Source organism: Glycine soja, chromosome 13, assembly GCF_004193775.1.
Source record: "Glycine soja cultivar W05 chromosome 13, ASM419377v2, whole genome shotgun sequence".
NCBI lineage: Eukaryota > Viridiplantae > Streptophyta > Magnoliopsida > Fabales > Fabaceae > Glycine > Glycine soja.
In genome coordinates this window covers 8,305,577-8,314,624 of record NC_041014.1, presented here as the reverse complement: position 1 = coordinate 8,314,624, position 9,048 = coordinate 8,305,577, and the positions used below count along the sequence as shown (strand labels likewise).

General features: G+C 39.3%; 1 non-coding gene across 1 annotated transcript; it reads right to left on the bottom strand.

Annotated features, from left to right (window-relative positions):
- Window positions 1-241: 241 nt before the first annotated feature.
- LOC114382888 lies at window positions 242-348 on the bottom strand. The gene has a single exon (XR_003660345.1). It is a non-coding gene; the product is annotated as a small nucleolar RNA R71 (small nucleolar RNA).
- Window positions 349-9,048: the final 8,700 nt, after the last annotated feature.

The window sequence follows — 9,048 nt, the reverse complement described above, 5'->3', positions numbered from 1 at the left end:
AAAGTTTCATGGCCTTGCAGGTGAAGACCCGCACAAACATTTGAAAGAATTTCACATTGTCTGCTCCACCATGAAACCCCCAGATGTCCAAGAGGATCACATATTTCTGAAGGCTTTTCCTCATTCATTAGAGGGAGTGGCAAAGGACTGGCTGTATTACCTTGCTCCAAGGTCCATCACGAGCTGGGATGACCTTAAGAGAGTATTCTTAGAAAAAATTTTCCCTGCTTCCAGGACCACAGCCATCAGGAAGGATATCTCAGGTATTAGACAACTCAGTGGAGAGAGCCTGTATGAGTACTGGGAGAGATTTAAGAAACTATGTGCCAGTTGCCCCCACCATCAGATTTCAGAACAGCTTCTTCTCCAATATTTTTATGAAGGACTCAGTAATATGGAGAGAAGTATGATAGATGCTGCCAGTGGTGGAGCCCTTGGAGACATGACTCCTGCTGAAGCCAGAAATTTAATTGAGAAGATGGCCTCCAACTCCCAGCAGTTTAGCGCCAGAAATGATGCCATAGTCATTAGAGGAGTGCATGAGGTAGCTACAAACCCATCTGCATCATCTGAAACTAAGAAGCTTGAAGGCAAACTGGATGCGTTGGTCAACTTGGTAACCCAGCTGGCCTTGAATCAGAAATCTGTACCTGTCGCAAGGGTTTGTGGTTTGCGCTCCTCTGCTGACCACCATACAGACCTTTGCCTTTCCATGCAGCAACCTGGAGCAATTGAGCAGCCTGAAGCTTATGCTGCAAATATTTACAATAGACCTCCTCAACCTCAGCAGCAAAATCAAAAACAGCAGAGCAATTATGACCTTTCCAGCAACAGATACAACCCTGGATGGAGGAATCACCCTAACCTCAGATGGTCCAACCCTCAGCAACAACAACAACAGCCTGCTCCTTCCTTCCAAAATGCTGCTGGCCCAAGCAGACCATACATTCCTCCACCAATCCAACAACAGCAACAACCCCAGAAACAACCAACAGTTGAGGCCCCTCCACAACCTTCCCTCGAAGAACTTGTGAGGCAAATGACTATGCAGAACATGCAGTTTCAGCAAGAGACCAGAGCCTCCATTCAGAGCTTAACCAATTAGATGGGACAATTAGCTACCCAATTGAATCAACAACAGTCCCAGAATTCTGACAAGCTGCCTTCTCAAGCTGTCCAAAATCCCAAAAATGTCAGTGCCATTTCATTGAGGTCGGGAAAGCAGTGTCAAGGACCTCAACCCGTAGCACCTTCCTCATCTGCAAATGAACCTGCCAAACTTCACTCTATTCCAGAAAAAGGTGATGACAAAAATCTACCTAACAATTTCTGTGCAGGTGAATCTTCTTCCACAGGTAATTCTGATTTGCAGAAGCAGCACATTCCCCCTCTTCCATTCCCTCCAAGAGCAGTTTCCAACAAAAAAATGGAAGAGGCAGAGAAAGAGATCTTGGAAACGTTTAGAAAAGTAGAGGTAAACATACCTCTGTTGGATGCAATAAAGCAAATTCCAAGATATGCCAAATTCTTGAAGGAGCTGTGCACTAATAAGCGGAAGCTTAAAGGAAGTGAACGAATTAGCATGGGCAGAAATGTCTCCACATTGATTGGTAAATCTGTTCCTCAAATTCCTGTAAAATGCAAAGATTCAGGTACATTCAGCATACCTTGTATTATAGGGAATAGTAAGTTTGACAATGCCATGCTAGATTTAGGAGCCTCTATTAGTGTTATGCCTCTGTCGATTTTTAATTCTCTATCTCTAGGTCCCTTGTAGTCAACTGATGTGGTAATTCATTTAGCTAATAGAAGTGTTGCCTATCCTGTTGGTTTCATAGAAGATGTCTTAGTTAGAGTTGGTGAACTGATTTTCCCTGTTGATTTTTATATCTTGAATATGGAAGATGGATTTTCTCAAGGATCAGTTCCCATCATTCTAGGCAGACCCTTTATGAAAACTGCTAGAACTAAGATAGATGTTTATGCAGGCACACTGTCCATGGAGTTTGGTGATATAACTGTTCATTTTAATATTCTGGATGCTGTGAAATACCCATCTGAAGATCTTTCTGTATTTCGTGCTGAAATAATTGACCATGTTGTTGATGAATACATGACTGATCTTTATTCTAATTTGCATGCCTCTCACTCTTCATGCATTGAGTCTGAAATTGTACTTGATCATATGTCTGAATTTGATGCTGAGAGTGAATCTGAGAGTGATATTGATTGCATGCCTGGTGGTGGTGTTTTACCTCTTGAGATTGATTTTATAGAGTCAGATAGGACTAACCATGTTTCAGGAAGTACACATACCTCTGACTTTCTTTATGAGGTAAAGGCTGAGAAACCATCTCCTTCTACCATTGTCCAGCCGACCACACCAGAATTGAAGCCTCTGCCATCAAATTTAAAATACGCTTACTTGGATGATAGCAAGAGTTTTCCAGTGATTATATATGCCTCCCTTGCTGATGAGCAAGAGGAGAAGTTGTTGTCAGTTCTCAAGAAGCATAAGAAGGCTATAGGCTGGACCCTGGCGGACATTCCTGGTATTAGCCCATCCACATGTATGCATCGAATAAATTTAGAGGATGGAGCTAAACCAGTAAGACAGCCACAGAGAAGACTCAACCCGGTGATTCTTGATGTAGTGAAGAAGGAGATAACCAAGCTTTTGCAAGCTGGAATCATTTATCCTATCTCCGACAGCCAATGGGTGAGTCCCGTCCAGGTAGTCCCGAAAAAGACTGGCCTCACAGTGATCAGAAATGAGAAGGAGGAGCTGATTCCTACTCGGGTGCAGAACAGTTGGAGAGTCTGCATTGACTATAGGAGGCTGAACCAGGTTACCAAAAAGGACCATTTTCCCCTGCCATTCATTGACCAGATGTTTGAACGCCTGGCAGGTAAATCCCACTACTGTTTCCTTGATGGTTTTTCTGGTTATATGCAAATTACTATTGCTCCTGAGGATCAGGAAAAGACCACATTCACCTGCCCCTTCGGCACTTTTGCTTATAGGAGGATGCCTTTCGGCCTGTGCAATGCCCCTGGTACCTTCCAGCGGTGCATGATTAGTATTTTCAGTGATTTTTTAGAAAATTGCATAGAGGTGTTTATGGATGATTTCACTGTATATGGATCCTCTTTTGATGGTTGTTTGAATAGTTTGGAAAAAGTTTTGAATAGATGCATTGAAACTAACCTTGTTCTAAATTTTGAAAAATGTCATTTTATGGTTGAGCAAGGTATAGTTTTAGGCCACATTATTTCCAATAAGGGTATTGAAGTAGATCCTGCAAAAATTTCTGTTATTTCACAATTGCCTTACCCCTCTTGTGTGCGAGAGGTGCGATGTTTTCTTGGTCATGCAGGATTCTACAGGCGCTTTATAAGGGATTTTAGCAAAGTAGCCCTTCCACTGTCCAACTTGTTGCGAAAGGAGGTGGAGTTTGACTTTAATGACAGATGCAAAAAGACTTTTGATTGCCTCAAAAGAGCGTTGACTACCACCCCCATCATCCAGGCACCCGATTGGACAGCCCCTTTTGAGCTTATGTGTGATGCATCAAATTATGCATTGGGGGCTGTCCTTGCTCAGAAAATTGATAAATTGCCCAGGGTGATATATTATGCTTCTAGGACTTTAGATGCTGCCCAAGAAAATTATACTACTACTGAGAAAGAGCTTCTAGCCATAGTTTTTGCTCTTGAAAAATTTCGTTCTTATTTGCTTGGTACTCGCATTATTGTTTATACTGACCATGCAGCTCTAAAGTACTTGTTAAAGAAGGCTGATTCTAAGCCTAGGTTGATCCGATGGATGCTCTGGCTCCAAGAGTTTGACTTGGAGATCCGTGATAGGAGCGGAGCACAAAATCTAATTGCTGATCATTTGAGTCGGATCGAACGTGTCTCTGATGCAGATTCACCTATTCGGGATGATTTCCCGGATGATCATTTGTATATATTGTATAGTATTTCTGACTCTCTTTCTACTCCCTGGTTTGCTAACATTGTCAATTATTTAGTTGCCTCTGTTTTTCCTCCCTTAGCATCTAAGGCCCAAAAAGATAAGATTAAAAGTGATGCTAAGCATTTTATTTGGGATGACCCCTACTTGTGGAAATTGTGCAGTGATCAGGTCATTAGACGGTGCATTCCAGATCATGAGACTGACTCAGTCCTGCAGTTCTGTCATTCTTCCGCACCGGGAGGTCATCTGGGTGTTCAAAGGACAGCTCGCAAAGTGCTTGATTGTGGTTTTTATTGGCCCACCATCTTTAAAGATGCATGGAAGATCTGCAGCACTTGTGAGCAGTGTCAGAGAGCAGGAAATACATTTACATGGAGACAACAAATGCCTCAGCAACCTATGCTATTCTGTGAGGTGTTTGATGTTTGGGGTATAGATTTCATGGGTCCTTTTCCTGTCTCTTTTGGTTATGTTTATATTCTCCTTGCAGTTGATTATGTTTCAAAATGGGTGGAAGCCAAGCCCACTAGAACTAATGATGCTAAAGTTGTCGCAGACTTTGTCAGGTCTAATCTATTTTGCAGGTTTGGAGTACCTAAAGCAATTGTTAGTGATCAAGGAACCCATTTTTGCAACAAGACAATGCATGCCCTGCTTAAAAAGTACGGGGTGGTACACAGGGTATCCACACCATACCATCCCCAGACTAATGGACAGGCAGAAATTTCTAACAGGGAAGTCAAGAGAATTCTAGAGAAGATTGTGTAGTCAAGCAGGAAAGATTGGAGTACCAGGCTTGATGATGCTCTCTGGGCACATCGGACTGCCTACAAAGCACCCATAGGAATGTCTCCTTATCGGGTTGTCTTTGGAAAGGCATGTCATCTTCCAGTGGAAATTGAGCACAAAGCATACTGGGCAGTGAAGACTTGCAACTTCTCTATGGATCAAGCTGGCGAGGAAAGGAAGTTGCAACTGAGTGAGTTAGATGAAATCCGCCTAGAAGCCTACGAGAATGCCAAGTTCTACAAAGAAAAGACCAAGAAGTTCCATGATAGCATGATAGTTAAAAAAGACTTCGTGGTTGGGCAAAAAGTGTTATTGTATAATTCTAGGCTTGGACTCATGAGTGGTAAGTTGAGGTCTAAGTGGATTGGTCCTTTTGTTGTTACTAATGTTTTTCCTTATGGTACAGTTGAGATCAAAAGCGACTCCACAAACAAGAGCTTTAAGGTCAACGGACATCGACTTAAGCCATTCCTCACGAACCCTTTTTTAGTGGACGTAGTGGTGGAAGAGACTTCCTTACTCCACCCTACTATTCCTCCACCATGACTTAGGGAGTTTTTCTTTTCCTATCTCCTTCTTTGCTTTTATTACACTTGTCCGATTCTCTTTGATGATTTAATTGTTTTTAATCTGTTAATTGTGCTACATTGAGGACAATGTGTTGTTTAATTATGGGGGGGGGGGGAGTGTTTTTTGGTTTTGCTAGTTTTGTTGGTTTTGTTAATTTGTTAGTTGTGTTAATTTGTTAATGTTGTTAGTTTCGTCGGATTTTTAGTTTAATATTTTGGGTCAATTTCGTGTGCACGTACGACTTTGCATGTTTTTCTTTGAATTATAGGATATGTTCAAGAAATGGGTAATTGTTTTGAAAATAAAAGTTCTTGACATTTTGTGACTTGAAATCCTTGATTCTTCTCTACATGTCATGATAGTTTTGAAAGCTCAATTTGAAAGTGATGATTTTACCTTTGTGAGAATTTGAGCCATCCATCATTATAATCATTTGGTGTGTTTTGCCCCATTGATTGCTTGCACAATAGCCTTGGCTTGATTCTTGTTGATGCGTCCTAATTCAAATGCATATTTGGAAATGATTAAGGCAATTTTGTTCTTATAAGCTTCTAGCCAAATGGACTTACCTTGAATTAATTCCTTTGATAGCCCTTTTGAGCCTTGTTTCCCTTTCCTTGTTTTGAAGCTCACTACAAGCCTTAAGTGAAAAACCATGATATTACCATATCCTTAAGGAATTTTGGAGCTTTGGAATTGTTTTGGGAATAAGTGTGGGGGGTTTTTGTTTCATTGGACAACTTGTTTTGTTGGCTATGCTTCATGATGTATTTTGGGCCATACTTGATGTACATTGTATATTGGTTAAATGTTGGACATGCTGAATGAAATGTTGTTTCTCAAAGGCTAAAGAGTAAAAAAAAAAAAAAAAAACAAAAAAAAAATTCGAAAAAAGAAAAAGAAAAGCAATAAAGTTGAGTGAATAAGATCTTAAATGGCACAAGAATGATGAAACTCTTGGTTCTACTCTTCATGTTTAATTTTTATCTTTACTTCTTTTTATTTTCTTATTTTTTTTTCTTTCTTAATATGCACTTATTCCCCTTTGCTCCTCTATTCCTTTGGGATTTAGCCACTTATTCCATATTTCTCCATACCTTGTCCTTGGCCCCATTACAACCTTAAAAGACCTTTTGATCCTCATGTGCTTGTGTTTATGGGTTGATTGTCAATTTTAGAATCTTGCCAAGTTTATGTGGTGTTTGCTTTCATGGGTGCTTTGAGGGTAAATAGTAGCCTAGACACTTGAGAGATAGAGTGTATATCTTGTGAGGCTTTATCACTTTTCATTCTTGAGCTGATTAACTATTTTGCCATGATTGGGTTGCTTGGGTGATTTTCATGAATGTCTTGACTTTTTGGATCTCCTTATGTTAGATGTTACCCATTCCTTTCATTCCTTGATGTTCATTGAGAAATATGTGAATGTTTTTGTTTGTCTCCCTTTGATATCCTTAGATTTTGTTCTTTGTTTCATTTTGCCCAGGAGTGCAAAAGGCTAAGTATGGGGGGTTTTGATGTGCCATCATTTTCTTCTATTTTCTAAACCCTTTTTGCACCATTTTAATTATTGATTGGTCTTAATTGTCAATTAATTAGGCAGTTTTATTATTTGGGCTCATTTAGCTAATTTGATATTTTTAATCTAATTTCAGGAATTAATGAAACATTGGGCTTAATCCGGATTTTGGTTGTGGACTTGAAGAGGGCAAATAAAGCAGCGCTTACCTTAGTTAATTTCTAATTAGGAAATTTCGCAATTTTATTTTATGTTGTTCAGTGTTTATTTCGTTTTGGGCCAGAGTATTGTAATAGGGCCCAGTGACTTTGAGTGACTCTTTTTAAATAGCTACCTTGGGATTCGTGGAGGGCATTCTATTCTGCTAGGCTATTTTCATTATTTAGAGCTTTGGTTTTAGGTTTTCACATTTTTCTGTTCCCTTGTTACAGTTTTCATTCGTAATGCAAATTTCCGTTTTCTGCTTCTAATTACGAGTTCATTCTTACTTCTTCTTCTACTTTCATTTACGTTTCTGTTCATTTACGTTCTTGTTCATTTACGTTTCTGCTTCATGTTTCATTTGCGTTTTCTGTTTGAATTCATGGAAGGCTAGATTTTCTGGTGTTGTTTCCTTTTGAGGACGAAGCCTAACTCTCTTTGAGGTTTCATTTGTAATGTGGTTTCCTGGCAGTTTTCCCTTCACCAGTTATCCCAATTTCGTGAATATTAATCAGTGCATGCTTTGTGTTCGATTAATTGCCTCTGAGCCTAACTTGCGTTCATGCTTAATGGACGAAGGGCTAACTGGTGTATGTGGTGCCTAATCACGTATTGAAAACCCTAAGTTGATTTTCGCTTAGTAAATTGAAATAGGGTTGGATTAAGTGGTTGACTGTTAGGGATGAATTCTCCATAACCCAGGATAAGAGAGTGGCTTCTGAATCAGAGGAAACAACCCGTTTTTAATATTAGTAGTTTCGTATTCCATTTTATTTGTTCTGCTCTTTAATTACCAAACAACCAACCCCCCCCCCCCCCATCGTTACTGTTACTGCAAGTATATTATGAACATTTGGCTTGTCACTGCTCGTTGGGAAACGACCTAGGATCACTTCCTAGTTACTGCATTTTCATGTTTATTTGATTCGGGTATGGCCTCGATCAATTACCTTTGCTCCTTTTACCACCTTTGCCTTTCTTCTTCTTCTACCTTTTAGTAGAATTAGTCGTTGATAATCTAGATGCAAAGACTTCAACACCATTCCTAGGCACCTTTAGTCAAAGCTCTCTAGAATAGAGATTGTACTTGACTTCTTCAAGTGTAATGTAATCCTTGCCTACACTAACAAAACTCACAAATTTCTTATAGGAGGGAGGAAGAGTGGCTAACAAAATCATTGCCAGATCTTTGTCTTCCATGTTGACATCAATATCACATAGCTCTATAAGAACAAAGTTTAGCTCATCAAGATGTTCCTCTAGTGTTGTACCTTCCCTCATTCAGAGGGAATACATGTGTTGTTTCAAAAGCAACTTATTGCAGATTGATTGTTAGTTTTGGATGATCCATTAAGATGAATGACCTATCAAACCTTGGATTTTTATGTTTACAAGAGTATAAATTGTGTTGGATCAAGTGGCCTCAGAATAATTAAGAAGGGGGGTTGAATTAATTATTCCTAAACCTTTACTAATTAAAAAATTACTCTTCTAAGGCTTTTACTAAGTTGTTAAGAGAATAAAGAGTAGAAGAGAAACTTAACAGAAAGTAAAAGCGAAAATTAAATGCACAGCGGAAATTAAAAGAGTAGGGTGTGAATGTATGTATACATGATTTTGATGATGTCAAAGAAGAATCTAACAAGGCTGCTTCAAATGATAAGCATTTGCTTCCAGAATAATTCAAGATTGCTTCAATAAACAAAGCCTTGTTTCAAGATTCACTAAAGACCAAGCCTTGCCTTAAAACAAAGTGCTTTCAAGACATGCAAGTCTCTGGTAATCGATTACCAGGAAGTGTAATCGATTACTAGAAGACAGGGTTGAGAAATAGCTATTGAAAAGGGTTTTGAATTTGAATTTTGAACATGTAATCGATTACCATATGTTTGTAATCGATTACCAGCAAAGGAACTTTGGAAATTCAAATTCAAAAGTCATAACCCTTCAAATTATAACCGTGTAATCGATTACACAAACATTGTAATCG